Raw genomic sequence first — 23290 nt, forward strand, 5'->3', positions numbered from 1 at the left:
TTAAGAAGAGGTGGCAAGAATACACAGAAGAATTATACACAAAAGATCTTCATGACCCAGATAACCAAGATGATGTAATCACTCATCTAGAGAAAGGCATCCTTGAATGTGAAGTCAAGTAGGCCTTAGAAAGTATCACTACAAACAAAGCTAACGGAAGTGATGGAATTCCAGTTGAGCTATTTCAAATCCTGAAAGATGATGATGTGAAAGTGCAGCACTCAACATGCCAGCAAATTTGGAAAACTCAGCAGTGACCACAGGACTGGAAAAGGCGTTTTCATTCCAATCCTAAAGAAAGGCAATGCCAAAGAATGTTCAAACTACCACACAATTGCACTCATCTCACATGCTAGCAGGAGAAGGCAGTGACACCCCACTCCAGTACTCTTGCCTGGAAAATCCCATGGACGGAGGAGCCTGGTAGGCTGAAGTCCATGGGGTCGCTAAGAGTCGGACACGACTGAGCAACTTCATTTTCACTTTTCCCTTTCATGCACTGGAGAAGGAAATGGCAATCCACTCCAGTGTTCTTGCCTGGAGAATCCCAGGGATGGGGGAGCCTGGTGGGCTGCCGTCTATGGGGCCACACAGAGTCGGACACGACTGAAGCGACTTAGTAGCAGCAGCACATGCTGGCAAAGTAATGCTCAAACTTCTCAAAGCCAGGCTTCAACAGTACATGAACGGTGAACTCCCAGATATTCAAGTTGGATTTAGAAAACGCAGAGGAACAAGAGATCAAATTGCCAACATCTGTTGGATCATTGAAAAAGCACAAGAGTTCCAGGAAAACATCTACTTCTGCTTTATTGACTAGGCCAAAGCCTTTGACTGTGTGGATCACAACTATGGAAAATTCTTAAAGAGATGGGAATACCAGACCACCTGACCTGCCTCCTGAGAAATCTGTATGCAGGTCAAGAAGCAACAGTTAGAAGTGGACATGAAACAACAGACTGGTTCCAAACCAGAAAAGGAGTCTGTCAAGGCTGTATATTGTCATCCTGCTTATTTAACTTACATGCACAGTACATCATGCAAAATGGCAGGCTGGATGAAGCACAAGCTGGAATCAAGATTGCTGGGAGAAATATCAATAACTTCAGATATGCAGATGACCCCATCCTTATGGCAGAAAGTGAAGAACTAAAGAGTCTCTTGATGAAAATGAAAGAGGAGAGTGAAAAAGTTTGCTTAAAACTCAACATTCAGAAAACTAAGATCATGGCATCTGTTCCCATCACTTCATGGTAAATAGATGGGGAAACAATGGAAACAGTGAGAGACTTTATTTTTTGGGGCTCCAAATTCACCTCAGATGGTGATTGCAACCATGAAATTAAAAGATGCTTGCTCACTGGAAGTAAAGCTATGACCAATCTAGACAGGATATTAAAAAGCAGAGACATTACCTTGCCAGCAAAGGTCCATCTATCAAAGCTATGGCTTTTCCATTGTTCATGTATGGATGTGAGATTTGGACTGTAAAGAAAACTGAGTGCCAAAGAACTGATGCTTTTGAACTGTGGTGTTGGAGAAGACTCTTGAGAGTTCCCTGGACTGCAAAGAGATCCAACCAGTTCATCCTGACAGAAATCAGTCTTGAATATTCATTGGAAGGACTGATATTGAAGGTGAAACTCCAATACTTTGGCCACCTGATATGAAGAACTAGCTGATTGGAAAAGACCCTGATGTTGGGAAAAGATCAAAAGCAGGAGAAGGGGACAACAGAGGATGAGATGGCCGGATGGCATCACCTGCTCAATGGACATGAGTTTGAGTAAGCTCCAGGAGTTGGTGATGGACAGTGAGGCCTGGTGTGCTGCAGTCCATGGGATCACGAAGAGTCAGACATGACTGAGTGACTGAACTGAAACTATATATATTTTAAAGATATATACATAGGGTCTAAGCTATAGAACAAGGGAATACTAATTTTGAATTAGGATAATGGTTATCTCTTGTCTTAGTCAGTTCAGGACACTCTAACAAAAATACTATAGACTGGTGGCTTAAACAACAAGCGTTTTTTTGTTTTGTTTTTGTTTTTTTCTCTTACAGTTTTGGAAGCTAAGAAGTCTAAGATCAAGGTGTTAATGGATCTCATTTCTGGTCACAGCCTGCTTCCTGGCTTGTAGACAGCTACCCTCTCCCTACATCTTTACATGGCCAAGAGAGATGCCTTCTCTATGTCTCTTCCTATATAGACACTAATCCCATTCTCAAGGATTCCACCCCTCATGATCTAATTAGTTCTCAAAGTTCCCATCCCCAAATAACAGAACACTGAGGATTAGGCGGATGACACCACCCTTATGGCAGAAAGTGAAGAAGAACTAAAGAGCCTCTTGATGAAGGTGAAGGAGGAGAGTGAAAAAGTTGGCTTAAAGCTCAATGTTCAGAAAACTAAGATCATGGCATCTGGTCCCATCACTTCATGGGAAATAGATGGGGAAACAGTGGAAACACTGTCAGACTTTACTTTTTTGGGCTCCAGAATCACTGCTGATGGTGACTGCAGCCATGAAATTAAAAGACGCTTACTCCTTGGAAGGAAGGTTATGGCCAACCTAGATAGCATGTTTAAAAGCAGAGACATTACTTTGCCAACAAAAGTCCGTCTAGTCAAGGCTATGGTTTTTCCAGTGGTCATGTATGGATGTGAGAGTTGGACGGTGAAGAAAGCTGAGCGCCGCAGAATTGATGCTTTTGAACTGTGGTGTTGGAGAAGACTGTTGAGAGTCCCTTGGACTGCAAGGAGATCCAATCAATCCATCCTAAAAGAGATCAATCCTGGGTGTTCATTGGAAGGTCTGATGTTGAAGCTGAAGCTCCAATACTTTGGGCACCTCATGCGAAGGGTTGACTCATTGGAAAAGACCCTAATGCTGGGTAGGATTGGGGGCGGGAGGAGAAGGGGACGACAGAGGATGAGATGGTTGGATGGCATCACTGACTCGATGAACATGGGTTTGGGTAGACTCCGGGAGTTGGTGATGGACAGGGAGGCCTGGCGTGCTGCAATTCATGGGGTCGCAGAGAGTCGGACACGACTGAGCGACTGAACTGAACTGAACTGGGGATTAGGCATTAATATATGACTTTTGAAGGGACACAAACATTCAGTACATATCATCTCTAGATAGAAGGGCACAGAGTGGTGGTTTATAACTCAAAAAACAAGGTATTAATAGAGTTATGCTTGATATATGATAGCTACCTAAGTAATCACAGCATTTATATCTATTATTATAAGATCTCCTCAAAACAGACATAAATGAGAAAGGATGCAAGATTTTCTATGTCTTGATAATATCATTTGAAAGACACTTAGAAGACTGATATCTCAGTTAAGGACTCTGTTCCTCTGTAAGTGACAGAAAATATGACTAATAATGGCTTATCCTATACACCAAGAAATCTTGGCTTGGCAATCAGAGCTGGTACAGTGGCTTCATGATGCCATCAAGGAGCAGGCTCCTTGTTTTTTCCTGTCCTGCTGTCCTCTATATCATTTTGTGCTCATGATAGCATAATGGCTGCTAAATCTCCAAGCATTATGTTCTCATTCTAGGCAACAAAAGGATGAAAAAGGAACACAGCAGCTGAGTCTGTTTCAACTGATGCCCAACATTATAGAAGCTGTCTCTTTTTTCAGTTCACCTAAATATCTTTACTTTTTAATTGGAGGATAGTGCTTTACAACATTGTATTAGTTTCTGTTGAACAGCATCATGAATCAGGCATAACTCTATATACACATATACATACATTTATACATACAAGCCTCCGTCCCACCCGACTCCCTATCCCGCCTCTCTAGGTTGTCACAGAGCACCAGGCTGGGTTATTTGATACATGGTAGTGTATATATGTCAAGGCTACTTTCTCAATTCTTCCCACCCTCTTCTTCCCCCTGTCTCCACAAGTCCATTCTCTGCATCTGTGTCTCCATTCCTTCCCTGCAAATATGTTCATCAGTACTGTTTTTCTAGATTCTACATATGTGCTTTAATATGCCATATTTGCTTTTCACTTTATAACTTACTTCACTCTGTATAACAGGCTCTAGGTTCATCCACCACACTACAACTGACTCAAATTCATCCCTTTTTATGGCTGAGTAATATTCAATTATATTATATGTAACACTATTTCTTTATCCATTCATCTGTTGATGCACATCTAGGTTGCTTCCATGTCCTGGCTATTGTAAACAGTGCTGCAGTGAACATTAGGGTACGTGTGTCTTTTTGAATTGTGTTTTTTCTCAGGGTATATGGGGCTTCCCTTGTGGCTCAGCTGGTAAAGAATCCACCTGCAATGTGGGAAACCTGGGCTTGATCCCTGGGTTGGGAAGATCCCCTAGAGAAGGGAAAGGCTACCCACTCTAGTATTCTGACCTGGAGAATTACATGGACAGTATAGTCCATGGAGTTGCAAACAGTCAGACACAACTGAGCAAATTTCACTTCACTTCACTTCAGGGTATGCCCAGCAGTGGGATTGCTGGGTCATGCAAAAGAAAGAAATTAGAACACTTTCTAACACCACACACAAAAATAAACTCAAAATGGATTAATAACTTAAATGGAAGGTCAGAAACTATAAAACTCTTAGAGGAAGACATAGACAGAAAACTCTTTGATATAAATCATAGCAAACGCCTCTTTGACCCACCTCCTAGAGTAATGGAAATAAAAACAAAAGTAAACAAATGAAATCTAATTAAACTTAAAAGCTTTTGCACAGCTAAGGAAACTATAAACAAGATGAAAATACAACCCTCAGAATGGGAGAAAATAATTGCAAATTAAACAACAGACTAAGGATTAACCTCCAAAATATGAGCAGCTCATGTAGCTCAATATCAGAAAAACAAACAGCCTAATCAAAAATTGAGCAGAAGACCGCAGCAGACACTTCGCCAAAGAAGACATTCAGATGGCCAATAAACACAGGAAAAGATGCTCAGCATCGCTCGTCATCGCTCGTCATCGCTCGTCATTAGAGAAATGCAAATCAAAACTACGATGAGGTACCTCCTCCCACCAGTCAGAATGGCCATCATCAAAAAATCTAAAAACAATGAATCCTGGAGAGGATGTGGATAAAAGGGAACATTCTTGCACTGTTGGTGGTGATGTAATTTGAAACAACTACTATGGAGAACAGTATCGAGATTCCTTTAAAAACTAGGACTAAAACTCCCATCTGGATACGGCAGCTATCTTGCTATCGGGAAGACACAGGTCAAACTATGAAGACCATAGAGGGAGAAAGGATGAGATGAGTTATCTTTGCCCTCCTCTTTTGGAGGACTTGTTTAGAAAGGGGTATGAATCAGTTCAGATGCTCAATCATGTCTGACTCTTTGCAACCCCATGGACTGCAGCACGCCAGGCCTCCCTGTCCATCACCAACTCCCAGAGCTTGCTCAAACTCATGTCCATCGAGTCAGTGATGCCATCCAACTATCTCATCCTCTGTTGTCCCCTTCTCCTTCTGCCTTCAATCTTTCCCAGCATCAGGGTCTTTTCAAATGAGTCAGTTCTTCACATCAGGGGGCCAAAGTATTGGCAATTCAGCATCAGTTCTTCCAATGAATATTCAGGACTGATTTCCTTTAGGATGGACTGGTTGGATCTCCTTGCTGTCCAAGGGACTCTCAACAGTCTTCTCCAACACCACAGTTCAAAAGCATCATTTCTTTGGTGCTCAGCTTTCTTAATAGTCTAACTCTCACATCCATACATGACTACTGGAAAAATCACAGCTTTGAGTAGACAGACCTTTGGCAAAATAATGTCTCAGCTTTTTAATATGCTATCTAGGTTGGCCATAGCTTTTCTTCCAAGGAGGAAGTCTTTTAATTTCACAGCTGCAATCACCATCTGCAGTGACATTGGAGCCCAAGAAAATTAAGTTGGTCATTATTTCCATTGTTTCCCCATCTATTTGCCATGAAGTGATGGGAGCAGATGCCATGATCTTAGTTTTCCGAATGTTGAGTTTTAAGCCAGCTTTTTCACTCTCCTCTTTCACTTTCATCAAGAGGCTCTTTAGTTCCTCTTTGCTTTCTGCCATAAGGGTGGTGTCATCTGCATATCTGACTTGTTTAGGAAGGGGTATGAAAGGGAACCGTTATATGGAAATAAAGTTGCTTTTTTTTTATAACTGCTATGATAAATACGGAAATATTTATATGGATGGAAGGAAGTTATGATTGATAATAATACATTTTTTTTTCTGCTCTCACTTTAACTTCCAGCTTTGTTTCTTCATATAGCCAGTGAATGTATAATCCCTTAAAACAATTAAGAGGGCTGCAAGCTGCTAAAAGAATAGGTAAAGTAAGAGTTTCTTTTGGAATGATCTCTCTTTCTCTCTCAGTCTCTCTCCCCCTTTTTGTAAGTATCCCTATGCCTTCTGGTTCTAGAAACATGTAGATGAGAAGGAAATCAGAAAATTCTTCTTGGGTGGACTAAACTGGCAAAGAGGAAATGTGGATATCCAGAGTTCCTGGCTGTAATACAAATCATCATTCAATCCCACTTTTACAGCATGATGAATATCCTATGAACCCAGATAGTTCATCTATAGTGGTCTTCTAGAACTTTACTGAGCCTTACTTTATAAAGTGTGATCGTCAGATGCACCGTCAGATGTTCCTTCTTAAAGGAACACATATCTTAATTTCTACACTTATCACATCTTCTCTTCCAGGATACAAAATACTTACACTGAAAATGGACAAAACCTTTGAAATATCTGTTCCACATACTTTACAATTATCTGGGTTATTCTTTATTTCATAAAGACTTAAAGGCATTATTATACCATAAGGCAAACAATGGCTGTGAAGACTACCCGGTTTTAAGGCTGTAAGTGACCAATTATGTAAATTTCTAAAGCTTCTTATTCTTCATCTGCTAAATCAGGACAATAAAACCTATTTCATAAGGTGATTACAAGGATTACATGAAAAGAACATGTGTCATGCTTCTCAAAATTCCTCAGAGTACTTTGTTCTGAGTCATAAAAAATCATGGTAGAGTCTCATGGAACATAAATTTTATTCTAAGATTGAGGAGTAAGGAGAATCAAAATAATGTACTTCTTTAAAAATGGAAAATAGTGTTAAGATATTAAAACAAGCACATATCATAGAGGTTAAAATTCACATGAATAAGTTAAACAGAAAACTTCAAAAAAATTTTATTTTCAGCCAGCTGCCACAAATTTCATGCTGCTCTTGAATTACATATATTTTGGTGACAATTTTTAGAAGCAATGTATGCATGCCTTTGCATTGTCAAACACATAATAGATGCTCCATAGCAGTAAAGATAACATTTCCTCATCTGGGTCAAATTCCCTTTTTAGTGGAAATTCCTCATGACGCTAGCATTGCACATGACACCAACTGTCGTAAATCCACAGGGATGAGCAAATAAATGATAATGCAACAGAGAATAAAGCAAACACATATGTGACAGAATCAATAACCTCTTGAATCTGGCTGACTGGGAAAGACAGGTCATTTGGAGCGGATTAAGAATTTTTTGAGAGTTGATAGCCTGAAGCAAAACCAGGGGCTATTTGTCCCATGCAGTCATTAGCTTTCTGAAATAGCAGCCCATAATCTCCTTGCCAAAATGATGTACAAACACATTAATGATAGTAGAGACACAGAGATCCTTGCTAATAAACTCAGAAGTGGGCAACTGGTGCTTAAGGAGTAGAGAAATGCATGTCCTTCTCTTTTCCTCCTTTTCATCATCTTCAGAGATAGAGCAAATAACCCTAAATGAGTCATGCAGTTTCAAAAGTAGCTATAGAAACCATAATGCTTTCAAATTGAGGATTGGAACTCATTAAAAGGTAATAAAAAATTTAGTTGGTTCGACTCATAATTTTTTATTAAATAGAATGAGGCATTTTAATGAAATAGAATAGAAAGGAAAATACCAGAGAGCTTTGTATTTAGTAAGAGTAAATATTGTTCCTGAAAACTTTTGTTCCAATTGTCTAGAAAATGGTTCCCTAGGTGTGTACCAGGCTAGTCACTAAGTAAAATGAATTTTTTGTTGTGAGTTGCAGGAAAAAAAAAAACAACTTGAAAACCCTTGATGGAAAGCACCTTTTGATTTTACAGAAAATGAAAGTAAACCACAAAGGGTTTATAGGCTTTGCAGAAGCATACTGAATTTGTGTTAATGTTATGCCTCAAAGTAACACTCAGGTCTCCCAATTCATTCCAAGTTGATTTTTCTGTTTCTGCCTAGTTTTTCTGCATTCTTAAGTGATGAAAAGCCTTGAAAATGTGTTTTAAGAAATATACTAATGATGTCTTAAATAAGCACCACAAATTTATGTCAAAGTACCTACATTTGTAAAAATATAAGGGAATATGTTTATCCCAACACATTTGTCCCTTTCCCTAAAGAAATTGTGGTAGACAGTCTCTGAGATGGCCCCGCAAGGATCTCTACCTCCCATGATTCATGCCCTTGTGGAATTTCCTCCCTTTAAGAGTGTGCTGAACCAAGTGACTCCCTTTTAATAAATACAATGGGACAAAAGTGATAAGATATTACTTCCAAAATTAGATTCAAACAGGTTGTACTTCCATCTTGTTTTTTCTTCCTTTCACTCATCCTGATGAAGCCAGCTGCCATCTTGGAAACTGCTGTATGAAGAAGCCCATGTAGGGAGGAACTGAGGGAATATATGGCAACAACCAGTCCAACAACTGGTAAGGACCTGAATTCTGCTAATAACCTCCTGAGTAAGGTTGGGAGCATCCTGACCCATGAAGCCTGAGTGGAGATGGCAGCTATGCCCCACATCTAGATTATAGTCTTGAGAAATACCCTGAGCTTGAGGATTAAGTTGCCTATGAATTCTGTACCCATTGAAGCCACAGATAACAAATGTTTGTAGTTTTAAGCCTCTAAGTTATGGGTTAATTTGTTATGCAGTAATAGCTAACTAAAAACACTATTTTCCCCCATGGGTACTAAAAAATATAAGAAAAGACCATGATGATTTTTCCACACTAGTAAAATGAATGATTATAGTTGCTCCTAATATAAGTAATCTCAGAGAGCATTGTTCATTGCAGCACCATTTACAATAGCTAGAACACGGAAGCAACCTAGATGTCCACTGACAGATGAATGGATAAAGAAGTTGTGGTATATATATACAATGGACTATTACTCAGCTATAAAAAGGAACACATTTGAATCAGTCCCAATGAGGTGGATGAACCTAGAACCTATTATACAGAGTGAAGTAAGTCAGAAAGAGAAAGATAAAAATCATATTCTAACGCATATATACAGAATCTAGAAAAATAGTACTGAAGAATTTATTTACAGGGAGACAATGGAGAAACAGACATAGGGAATAGACTTATGGACATGGGGAGAGGGAAAGAGGGGGTGAGATGTATGGAGAGAATAACATAGAAACTTACATTATCATAGGTAAAATAGATAGCCAATGGAAATTTGCTGTATGGCTCAGGAAGCTCAAATGGGGCTCTGTATCAACCTAGAGGGGTGGGATGGGGAGGGAGATGGGAGGGAGGTTCAAAAGGGAGGGTATATGTGTATACCTATGGCTGTTGCATGTTGAGGTTTGACATAAAACAGAAAAATTCTATAAAGCAATTATCCTTCAATAAAAAATAAAAAAAAATTTAAAAAACAATAATAACATAAACAAAAAAGATGGAAAATGAGGAAAAGGTACAGAACACTGAAATGTGAAGATATGGTTGACAAAAATAGATTGTACAAGGCAAAGAGATGTTATTTTTGATTTTTTTTAAAATATAGGCATACTAGAAAACCTCATACATGGCTGATGAGAATATAAAATGGTACAGTCACTGTGGAAAAGAGGTTAGCATGAAAGCATGGTCACTCAGTAATGTCCAACTCCTTGCAATTCTATGGATTTGTAGCCCACCAGGCTCCTTTGTCCATGGAATTCTCCAGGCAAGTATACTGGAGTGGGTTGCCATTCCCTTCTCCAGAGAATCTTCTTGATCCCCCAATCGAACCCAGGTCTCCTACACTGCAGGCAGATTCTTTACTGTCTGAGCCATGAGGGAAAAGAAGTTAGAGGTTCCTCAAAGAGTTAAACATAGAATTTTCATTTGATTCTAACAGTTACACTCCTGGAAATATACCCAAGGCAATTAAACATACCAGTCCACACAAACATCTATATAGGAATGTTCATAGCAGTATTTTTCATATTAGCCAAAAAGTAGAAGCAACCTAAGTGCCTATCAATGGATGAAGGGACAAACAAAATGTGCCATATCTATACAATGGATTATTATTCAGCCTTAAAAAAAGAATGAAGTATTGATATACACTGCAGCATGGGTGAACCTTGAAAACACTATGTACATGTACGCTAAATGAAAGACATGAACATCATATGATTCAATGTATATGAAATGTTCAAAACAGACAACTCCTTAGAGACAAAGTAGACCAATGGATGTTAAGACTGGAAGAAATGACTGTGACGTAATTGCTTAGCAGATATGGGGTTTCTTTGGGCATATTATGAAACTATTCTGGAATTTGTGGTGATGGTAAACAACACTATGAATGTCCTGAAAATGCCTAATTGCACACTTTAAAATAGTTAAAACTCTGAATTTGATTGTTACTGAATCAGGTCTGGCTGCTTACCACTCAAAATCAATACCTGAGAGAGAGAGAAAAAGAGAGAGAGAGACAAATGTTGGTAGAAAGGAAAATCGTTTTTAATAAGAATGCCAGCAATCTAGGGAGATGGTGGACTCAGTGTTCCCCAGAAACCACATCTGAAGATGCTGCTCAGCTATGAAAGTTCTTAAAGTGAAAAAGAAAAATAACCTCAGTTAACCACTGAGATAGGGTGTCAGAGTCGTCACCATGCCTGACTCTGTGCTGGCTTGTGTCTGCTTGTCATCTTCCTGTGATTGTGATCTTTCTTTAGATGCTATCTTGTGCACATAATTTGTTCACAAGATAACTAGGGAGAGATCTGGTCATCTGTTAATTACTTAGTCTTCATTTCTACTTCTTTGATTTATGGAAAGAATCAACAAGGTAAGCAATATTTTGTGTGACCAAAGATGTGAAAGGTATGCTAAGGCTGGAGATGAGCAGAGAATGAGGGTGTCCAGTTTAAGTTTGGTGACAAGACAGAGGAGCCTCCTACAAGAGTTCTTTCCTGCCAAAGGCTGCTTAAATGATGGTGTGTTAGATTTATTCATTTTTTTTTAAAGGCAATCAGAGATGAGGAGATGACATAAGAGATAAGGAAATGAGACAAAACTGAAAAAAAGGACTCTATTATTTGTCCTCCAAAGGAGTTGTTCTATTGGCTTGGAGCAGTCACTAATCTAGTGAGTGAGGATCAGCAGTGCCATACCAGCCAATTTTATGGGGGAATTAACCCATGTGATTTATCACACTATCACAACAGTAAGTGCTTCCAAACAGGAATATATATTTTTAATACAATCTCATTAAGAGCTGATCCACTTCTCAAAATCATCAGAATATTTTTTTCAACTTTAGAGTACATTAAGGCCAAGAGACTTATTTTCTTATATTTCTTTCCACGTAGGATTTTATAGGGGTCAAACATTTTATTCTTTTCAAATAATTCCCTAATGGGATTCTGTATATAATCTACCAGATAAGAAATTCTTTTAAGTGCTCAAGGAAAAATTAAAAGTCTATCATGAGATCAGAAAAGGAGAAAAGAACATTCCTTGAGTGGGATCATTTAATCAGAATCGTAGATAGAAAATGTGTGTGTGTGATGTGGATTATTTTGATATTTTTCAGGAAGGAGTTCTCTGATGTCAAAAAGGAATGTATTAAGTTCATGAACTTTAATATTAAAGTATATAGATTATAAACTCTCCATGTCTAGTTATACATTCTTTCTCTTTCAAATTCCATATTTAACCATCTCTGAAACTATTTATTTTGTTATAACTCTAATGGCAATTCTTCTCTCTAATTTCTCAGTCTGCACACTCACTATTTCTACCTAGATGTTTTTAAAAATAATTCTTCACCTGGCTGTGGACTTCAGGTCTATGCACGAGGGTCATCCTATTCTAATCCTTACCCTCAAGTCAAGAGCGATTTTTCTAAAACAAGTATCATAAGACACTTCAAATATCCTTTTTCACTACAAGAAGTGATCTCTTGCTTGGTCAAAAAAACAGCATAGTGGATCTTGAATAAGATTTTTCAATGAAGTATAGAAAAGACTAGAAGATAGAAAAAAGAAAAAGAAAGGAAGAGGAAAAAAATGAAAGAAAATATTAATGGGGAAGACTTGCTTTGGGAAACTTTTGTCTTAATTACAATCAAACAGTTGTTTCATTACACTTTGTTTAGAATTTCTTACTGTCAGGGTCAAAAGCTTGACATCTACTGAACAACTTAAAAGCAAGTTTTACCCTGATTTATAAAACCGGTTTCCCCTGGCTTTTTGCCTGACTTTCCAGACCTTTCTTTTGCCTCTCCAGTCAGGTTTTTTCCACCCTTGTCTTTGATACTCTAAGAAAGTCTCTCCATCTTACCTGGCAAATGTCTGCTTATCCTTCATGAGGATCGTTGTTGTTTAGTTGCCAAGTTGTGTCCAATTCTTTCGAGACCCCATGGACTGTGTAGCCCGCCAGGCTCCCCTGCCCATGGGAATTTTCAGCTTAAGAATACTGAAGTGGGTTGCCATTTCCTTCTCCAGGGGATCTTCCCAACCCAGGGATCAAACCCACATTTCCTGCATTGACAGGCAGATTATTTACCTCTGAGCCACCAGGGAAGCGCTGGAGAAGATAATTCAATTAAAATGTTTCCTCCACAGAGAGCTGCTCAACTCCCAGGCAGCAAGCAGCACTATGTGTCTCAGGCTGCCGTCAACCCTATTCAAAGATCTTTAATCACACTTTAATCATATGCTGAAGAGTCTGCTTTTCTAAGGCTTCTAAAAGAATTCTGAGCAAGCACATTGTTTGACTTGTCCTAAGTAGTCAATAAGTGAATATAAAATATATGAATAAATAGAAGTTAAATACTCTTCATGTGTTTACATACAATTATACTGCCTCTTGGTTAAAATTATTCCTGCAGAATTTTTGCCACTTATGCCACAAGAATTAACAATAGCGTGGGAGAATCATTGGGTGTGTGTGTTAGTCACTCAGTCATGTCTGACTCTTTGTGACCCCATGGACTGCAGCTTTCCAGGCTCCTCTGTCCATTCCAAGTAAGAATACTGGAGTGGGTTGCCATTCGCTTCTCCAGGAGATTTTCCCAGCCCAGGGATTGAACCTGTCTCTCCCATATTGCAGGCAGATTCTTTACCATCTGAACGACCAGGGAAGCCTATCAGTGCCCATCACTAATTCTACTAATTCTAGTGCTTTCCACACTATGCCTTACTCCAGAGTTTAGCATCAGTTAGGAAAAATTCTGCATCCACGTGCCCATGCTCCAAGTCCAGTTCCACAACTTCCTAGCTGTGACTTTGGGCAAATTACACAGCCAGCTCTTTGCTGCAGGCAGCTCATCTGATGATAATAATAGTAAGGTTTAAATTATTTAACATCTATAAAGACCATAGAACTGTCCCCAGCACATAGTAAGAGGTCAATAAATATTAGCTATAGTTATTGCCCAAGTAAGAAGCATAAAATCAATGCCTATAATTCAAAGCTTCTGCGCTAATGACTTGCAATTTGAAAAGCACTATTTAATTTATCTGAAAGCCCTATTTGTTCTCTCTGTCCTCAGCTCCTTGATATGTATGGCAGACTTTTCTATGATAGTCACGTGGGCCTCTTGTCATTATCTCAGATTCAACTACTTTGGTTGTTAACTACTTACTTCTTTGAGTTGCTCTTCCAGCTTATAGATCACAAACTCTACATTTTATTCAAGCCAGGTTAAACATAGTTCTCAAAATCAAGAAAAATATCTAGTCTTTTCATGTGACAAGAAACAGACTCAAAGTGGGGGCTTTTTGTTTGTTTGTTTGTTTATAAAAAGGTCATCTTTTTGTTTTAAGGCTGACAACATGTCATATTGCCAGACTGTCAATTTGCAAATGTTAGTCATGTTCTACTATAACCTGGTTGTTGATATAGATGTGTTATTTGTGAGAATTCATTACTGTGAATGCTTGTAATTTAAGAAGTTATCCTTCAATAAAAATTTAATTTTAGAAAAAGCTAAATTTATTTATGCAAGCTGATGAATGTGCTAGTAATGTCTGTCTTCTATGTCAGAGTCCTGCCTCTGCCACAGTATTTCTAGTGAGACAGACCTTATTTCCCTTCTCTCCCCTAGAACTCTCTCCCTTGATTAGCCAACCTCACAACACTATCCACTCAATTGTCCAAGCCAAAACCACAGAGTAAAACTTGATTTGCCATCTTTTTTACCATCACGAATACGCCATCAATGATCAAGTCTCATTAATTTCATTTCTAAAATACCTTCGATGTCCATAAAATGCCTTGTCAATCCCAAGGTCAGTACCCTAACCCTGGCTCTCAGCATTTTTCGCTTGGATTATTGCAGACGCCTACTGACTTAATCCCTGGTTCGTGGTGGTCTCCCACCGTCCTCCACAATGCTGCCAGTGTGTGTCCTTTCTATGAATTATACCTGCTCATGAAGTTTATATGCTTAAATGCAACTGATGTTTTCCCATTACCCACAAAATGAAATGTAAACCTTTTGATAGAGTATATTCAAGTCTTCCTCAGATTACTCCACCCTCCATTTTCAAGGTCATCTCTGGCCATCCCCCACTCATCTACCATACTTTCCTGTTATCTGCACATTCCTCACCAATTTCCATGACTCCAAAGGAAGTTCGCACCTCTATATCATCATTTCTGCACTTCTCTACTTAGAGAAATCCCATTCATGTTCAAGGCTTAGTTCAAATGTCGGCCCTTCTGAGGCTTTCCTTTCCCTGTCTGCTCTGCCTTTCCACAGAGAGCATCATAACCTTTTCAGTATTTTTCACTTTCTAACTCTCTTTTCACACTTTTATCATAACATTACCATGCAATATTGTAGTCAGTTGTTTACACATTCATTTATGCAGAAAGGCTTTGTGTATCTGTCATGTGCCAGGATCTCTGCTGATTTCTTGGAACTCAATAATCAGCAGGATAGGAGTCTATTCTATTTTGCTGTCTAGACTAAGCTGCTTGAGGTTAGAAAACATAGCTTACTTACCTTTGCATCCTTAAGTTGGGCTTCCCTTGTGGCTCAGCTGGAACAGAATCCACCTGAAACGCAGGAGACCTGGGTTCAATCCCTGAGTTGGGACGATCCCCTGGAGAAAGGAAAGGCTACCTACTCCAGTATTCTGGCCTGGAGAATACCATGGACTGTATAGTCCACGGGGTCACAAAGAGTCGGACAGGATTGAGCGACTTTCACTTTCAGTTTCATCCTTAGGTTAGATTAGAGCCTAACATATAGTTAGCAAATTTTCAATTGAATTTATGCTCTTTAGGGAATACAGATTGGACTTCCCTGGTGGTCCAGTGATTAAGAATTTGCCTATCCATCCAAGAGACATGGGTTCAATCCCTGGTCTGAGAAAACCCCACATGTCATGGGGCAACTAAGTCCATGCACCATAACAACTGAAGCCAATGTGCTCTAGAGCCTGTACTCTGCAATAAGAGAAGCCACCACAATGAGAAGGCCCATACACCACAATGAAGGGTAGCCTCTGCTCACCTCTGCTCATCAACTAGAGAAAGTCCGTGAGCAGCATCAAAGAACCAATACAGCCAAAAAAACCAGAATAGAGACTTGTACCATTGGTACAGAGAACAAACTGTGACACACAGTAGTTTTATTTTTATTATTAATGCAAGCATTAACAGAGGTTTAACTAAACCGATTTATCAATTCTGTTTTCCATCCAGGGTCACTGATTTAATCAAGATCCTAGATTAGTTTCTAAATAATATCAAACTCTAATTTACTAAAAAGAACTTAGTTTTTGATAATTCTGCTATTGAATCAAATCAGTGTTCTAAGAAAATTAATGACAAAATGTTTCTGAATGGCAAATCTTCTAGTGTTAAAGAGCTTTGCTGAATTTCTGAAATGTAGGATAGTAAATCATCCTGATGACCAGAATTTTCCGTGGGAGCCCCTGCCTCTTTTTCCCCAATAAGCATCACTGATTTGCTGTGTCTGTAGAGTCAGACCCATCTAGTATTCAAGCCAACCTATGTTAGACGAAAGCAATCCATCAGCAGCTTCTAAAAACCTGTGTTCTAACATGACTTGTCTGACCTCTGGTTTTCTGTTTGATCACTTGGTCATTGTTTAGACTGTTCTAGGCTATCCTATTACCCTAGGAACCCAGTTATCACTTGCGACTGAAATCTTGTCTTGAAACAATTGACCGTCTGGTCTAAAACCCAGTTCCTTTATTACAAACAAAAATTTACAGTCTAGGGACCAACTCTTTAGTTGAATGGGTAGCTTATCTCATCATCACATCCTGCTTTGTTGTCATTTCTATACTGTCTCTTCTGCTGCTGCTGCTGCTAAATAGCTTCAGTCGTATCCGACTCTGTGCGACCCCATAGATGGCAGCCCACCAGGCTCCCCATCCCTGGGATTCTCCAGGCAAGAGTACTGGAGTGGGTTGCCATTGCCTTCTCCGGATGCTGTCTCTACTAGTTTGTATTTCAAAGGCCTGATCAGGCTTTTGATTAAAATAAGACAGGTAATATACTAAATTAGTCTAGCGTGGCCTAACCACAACCACTGTTACCTACTTCCTTCCAGATGAAACTGTGATGTTGCTCAGAATTTAGATACTCATGTGCTTTATGGAATGCTCCTCAAACCACAGAGTAAGTGCATATTAATTCAGTTCAGTTCAGTCGCTCAGTCGTGTCCGACTCTTTGAGACCCCATGAATTGCAGCACGCCAGGCCTCTCTGTCCATCACCAACTCCCGGAGTCCACCCAAACCCATGTCCATCGAGTCGGTGATGCCATCCAACCATCTCATCCTCTGTCGTCCCCATCTCCTCCCGCCCCCAATCCTACCCAGCATTAGGGTCTTTTCCAATGAGTCAAGCCTTCGCATGAGGTGGCCAAAGTATTGGAGTTTCAGCTTCAACATCAGACCTTCCAATCAACACCCAGGATTGATCTCTTTTAGGATGGATTGATTGGATCTCCTTGCAGTCCAAGGGACTCTCAAGAGTCTTCTCCAACACCACAGTTCAAAAGCATCAATTCTGCGGCACTCAGCTTCCTTTACCGTCCAACTCTCACAACCATACATGACCACTGGAAAAACCATAGCCTTGACTAGACGGACTTTTGTTGGCAAAGTAATGTCTCTGCTTTTAAATATGCTATCTAGGTTGGCCATAACCTTCCTTCCAAGGAGTAAGCGTCTCTTAATTTCATGGCTGCAGTCACCATCAGCAGTGATTCTGGAGCCCAAAAAAATAAAGTCTGACACTGTTTCCACTGTTTCCCCATCTATTTCCCATGGAGTGATGGGACCAGATGCCATGATCTTAGTTTTCTGAACGTTGAGCTTTAAGCCAACTTTTTCACTCTCCTCCTTCACCTTCATCAAGAGGCTCTTTAGTTCTTCTTCACTTTCTGCCATAAGGGTGGTGTCATCCGCATATCTGAGGTTATTGATATTTCTCCCGGCAATCTTGATTCCAGCTTGTGTTTCTTCCAGCCCAGCGTTTCTCATGATGTACTCTGCATATTAATTACTTCAAGACAATTATAGCAATTCCATTCCCACTGACAGCAAGCTTGCATGTGACATATCCCTAGTCAATGAGACCATCTATTGGGAGGCTTCAAGGAAAATACACCTTCAAGGACACAAAACAGGGACCTGTGCCTCCCTAACTTAGGAAGTTGCCATAGATGATATATTGCCTGAGGCCACAGTAGTCATTTTACCATCATGGGAAAAAAACGGAAGAAAGGAAAGAAAACTTACAAGATTCTGAGCAGGAGTATCACCTAATAAGTCAAACCTGTAACGCTCTATCTCACCTTCTTATGTTTTCCTGATCATTTATGTCAATTTTAGTTTGGCATTCTATATTTACAGGCAAAGCCATCTTAATCCTTGGTTTCAAGTTCCAATAAAGGCCTGAGAGTAAACAAGGATGGATCTAAAGTTTCCTTTGAAAGTTACAAACACATAGAAGGTAAATATGGGCTCTCAGAAAATAGAAGAATATGTATTCCTGAGGAGGGGGGCAGTAAGTGGATAAGTAGGAAAGTACAAACCACCAGAAGGACTTCTGCTCTGGACAAGATGGCAGCGACCCAATTCTCCCTGTTCTTCCCTACTAAGGGCAATGATAAACTCTAGAAATAATGCAAAAAGCAAACAAAAGAAGTGTCTGAAATCTGGTAAGGAGAAATCAAACTGGTTTTGGACTTCATGACCAGCAGAACAAAACAGTGGTCAAGTATGTTACATTCCCCACTGAACAGAAGACAGCCACCCACATCCAACATTTTGACCCTCATCCTAGCAGTAAAGGTAGCTCAAGTCGGCCCAGACCCCCATGGGGGAAAAAAAGAGATGAACCCTCACCACCCACAAGGATCCATTGTGAGTCCATCTAACAATTAGTGACTACGGCAAAAACTTGGATGAAAGAACTATAATGAGTGAGGAAAACGGCCATTTTCCAAAAGTAACATACTATCTAGCTCATTTAGGTAGCATTTTTGAAACAACACAGTTTTAGAAATGACTGAACAGATTGGTAATAGAGTTTGAGCAGGAGGGAATATTGGCAAAGTTGGGTGTAGGGATCCTTATGATGATGTTTAAGATCTTGACTCTGGAACCAGACACAAAAACCTACAACATGATAAAATTATATAGAACTCCACGCACACATGGGCTTCCCTAGTGGCTCAGTAGTAAAGAATTTGCCTACGATCCCTGGGTCAGGAAGATCCCCTGGAGGAGGGCATGGCAACCCACTCCAGTATTCTTGCCTGGAGAATCCCAGGGACTGGGAAGCCTGGCAGGCTACAGTCCATAGCGTCACAAAGAGTCAGATGACTAAAGTGACTGAGCACGCACACGCGTATACACACACATACACATGAGTGTGAGCAAAAACTGCAGAAATATGAATAATATCAGTGGATTGTATCAATTTCTATATCCTAGTTGCAACTCCATATTATAGTTTTGCACATTTTCACAACTGGGGAGCAACTGGTAAAGGATACAAGAGGTCTCTGTCTCATTTTTTAAAACTTACCATAAATCTACAATAATCTCAAAATTTTCAACTTAAAAAAAACACTTGAGGAGCAAATTAAACACAGCTAGGGCCCTGTTTTTCAGTGTGTGACCCTACTTAAGAGAATATCTCACTAGTCTGTCTAGTTCCAGAAATACCTAAGTAATACAAGACCTGTCTCTAGGTTCAGGTCTTGGAAATCTTGAGAAGCCTTTCAACCCATCTCTTCATGTGGATGGACCTGGAGACTGTCATGAAAAATGAAGTCAGAAAGAGCAGAACAAATAGTGTATATTAATGCACATATGTGGAATATACAAAAACAGTAGAGATGAAACTATTTGCAAAGCAGAAATAAAGACACAAACATACAAACATATGGACACCAGAAAACAAATGTGTGAACACCAAGAGGGGAAGGGGTGTGGGGTAAATTGGGTGACTGAGATTGACATGTATACACTGCTATGTATAAAAGAGATAACTAATGAGAAACTGCTGTATAGCACAGAGGAAAAAAGAAGGTAGACTCTGTTTATAGGTCATATATTAAGTCAATCTTAAAAATGCATTCCAATATGCAGTCAGGTGTCAGGTGTGAAGTTGCTCAGTCGTGTCCGACTCTTTGCCACCCCATGGACTGTAGCCTACAAGGTTCCTCTGTCCATGGGATTTTCCAGGCAAGAATACTGGAGTGGGTTGCCATTTCCTCCTCCAGAAGATCTTCCCAACCCAAGGATTGAACCCAGGTCTCCCACATTGTAGGCAGACGTTTTACCATCTGAGCCACCAGGGAAGCCAATATGCAGTAGGTGCAGGCAAATACTGTTTGATTCCACTTACATGAGATACCTAGAATAGTCACATTCATAGTCAGAAAGTACACTGGTGGATGCCAGGGGCCAGGGTGTGGGGGTGAGAAGGAGGAATGGGCAGTTGGTGTTTGATGGGGACAAAGTTTCAGTTTGGGATTTGGGAGATGGATGGTGGTGAGATCTGCATGACAGTGTGAATGTACTTAGTGCCACTGAACTGTACAGTTAAATATGGTTAAAATAGTATGTTGTGTACATGTGACTTTTTACTACAATAAAAAGAAAACATTAAAAATTATTTAGAAAGGTTTAGTGAACATTGAGGAACACGTATGCCAAACTTTTTCTCTTTTTGTACATCTGTATTTGTTCTTCTGCTATCAACATACAGATCAATCCCGGTTCCTGAGGATAACAAAGCTATTGCTGACTGTGTATCACCTCCCACAAGATTCTAAGTATTTCAGGAAGCATAATGGTTTCCCTGGTGGCCTGATGATAAAGAATCTACCTGCAATTCAGGAGACCTGGGTTAAATCCCTGGTTCAGGAAGATCCCCTGAAGAAAGAAATGGCAACCCCCTCCAGTATTCTTGCCTGGAGAATTCCATAGACAGAGGAGTCTGGTGAGCTACAGACCATGGGATTGCAAAGAGTTGGACACAACTGAGCAGCTAATATTTACTCCTTGAAGGGAAGAAAATTCAGGAAGATAGAGAGATAATGAGGGAAATTTACAGTGAACGTTACAGTCATGAGTGAAATAGTGAAGTGCTGTGCCAATTAGGTGAAAGAGTTGCCAAGAAGTTCTTGCAAAGATTATAACTGTGTATCAAGCCATATGCAGTGTTCAATATGCATTCAATATCTACTAATGTTGTAAAGCATGTATATCCAAGTAAATACTGAAAGTCATCAGTGCACGGAACTGCAGAGAGATACATGAGTAACTGCTTTCCTAAATATTTTCCATGCTGGGATTCTTCCTTTTTCCCTTGATATGCTTTCCTTGTGCCCCACTGAAGGATAAAGGAGTAGGACACACACCCATGATCTCAGTGTCAGCAACCTTTTATAAGAATTCATTTCTCTCTCTGAAAGTTTTCAGGGAAAGCTCACTCTCCCACCTCAGGAGAGGAATTAAACAGATATGGTTTGAGTCCTTTCAAAGTTCACATACTGAATTGTAGCTTGAAAAAAGCTATTCCCTGTATTCCAGGTGAGTGACAATAACTTTACAAATAATGGTTTTCTTTACGAAAACTCATAGAGTAAGGCCTAATTTGTAACCCTGGAGCTAAAATATTTGATTTTCTGTTTTGCTCATAATTTGATCCATCTATTTTTTGAAAGAATACACTCTCTTATGCAAGTTAAAGTAAAAATAAATAAGGCAACAATTTGGATAAACCTAGAACAATAAACCACTGTCTACACAGTCAGCTTAATATTTTAGTTTTTGTTACCAGACAGGCATAGACCTAATGATGACTTAAAAGATCAGGAAGAAGCACACTGGAAGGAAAGACAACAATTTTCACTCAGAGTCATGTTCTTAACTGGCAGGAAAATACAAAAGATGGAAGTGTTTAATTCTGTTTAAGGTTATAATTCAATAAGTCATAATGCTTCCTGAGGGCCCTAAACCTAAGTCCCTGTGGTTATTCAATTTATGATTTTTTGTCAATCTTTCTTCCAAACTATTTCTAAGCCACTATTGACATCAGCTTGAGCATTCTTTGGCATTGCTTTTCTTTGGGATTGGAACAAAAACTGACCTTTTCCAGTCCTGTGGCCACTGCTGAGTTTTCCAAATTTGCTGGCATATGAGTGCAGCACTTTCATAGCATCACCTTTGAGGATTTGAAATAGCTCAACTGGAATTCCATCACCTTCACTAGCTTTGTTCGTAGTGATGCTCTCCAACGCCCACTTGACTTCACATTCCAGGATGTCTGGCTCTAGGTGAGGGATCACACCATCGTGATTATCTGGGTCGTGAAGATCTTTTTTGTACAGTTCTTCTGTGTATTCTTGCCACTTCTTCTTAATATCTTTTGCTTCTGTTAGGTCCATACTATTTCTGTCCTTTATCGAGCCTATCTTTGCATGAAATGTTCCTTCGGTATCTCTAATTTTCTTGAAGAGATCTCTAGTCTTTCCCAATCTGTTGTTTTCCTCTATTTCTTTGCACTGATCACTGAGGAAGGCTTTCTTATCTCTCCTTGCTATTCTTTGGAACTCTGCATTCAGATGGGAATATCTTTCCTTTTCTCCTTTGCTTTTCGCTTCTCTTCTCTTCCCAGCTATCTGTAAGCCTCTTCAGACAGCCATTTTGCTTTTTTGCATTTCTTTTCCATGGGAATTTTCTTGATCCCTGTCTCCTGTACAATGTCACGAACCTCTGTCCATAGTTCATCAGGCACTCTGTCTATCAGGTCTAGTCCCTTAAATCTATTTGTCACTTCCACTGTATACTCATAAGGGATTTGATCTAGGTCATACCTGAATGGACTAGTGGTTTTCCCTACTTTCTTCAATTTAAGTCTGAATTTGGCAATAAGGAGTTCATGATCTGAGCCACAGTCTTTTAGAAAAAGTTTTAGAAAAGGCAGAGGAACCAGAGATCAAATTGCCAATATCCGCTGGATCATCGAAAAAGCAAGAGAGTTCCAGAAAAACATCTATTTCTGCCTTATTGACTATGCCAAAGCCTTTGACTGTGTGGATCACAATAGCCTTTGACTGTGTGGATCACAATAAACTGTGGAAAATTCTGAAAGAGATGGGAATACCAGACCATCTGACCTGTCTCTTGAGAAACCTGTATGCAGGTCAGGAAGCAACAGTTCGAACTGGACATGGAACAAAGACTGGTTCCCAATAGGAAAAGGAGTACATCAAGGCTGTATATTGTCACCCTGCTTATTTAACTTATATGCAGAGTACATCATGAGAAATGCTGGGCTGGAAGAAACACAAACTGGAATCAAGATTGCCGAGAGAAATATCAATAACCTCAGATATGCGGATGACACCACCCTTATGGCAGAAAGTGAAGAAGAACTAAAGAGCTTCTTGATGAAGGTGAAAGAGGAGAGTGAAAAAGTTGGCTTAAAGCTCAACGT

The sequence above is a fragment of the Giraffa tippelskirchi genome, chromosome 12 (assembly GCF_054371585.1).
Source record: "Giraffa tippelskirchi isolate mGirTip1 chromosome 12, T2T-mGirTip1v1.2.pri, whole genome shotgun sequence".
NCBI lineage: Eukaryota > Metazoa > Chordata > Mammalia > Artiodactyla > Giraffidae > Giraffa > Giraffa tippelskirchi.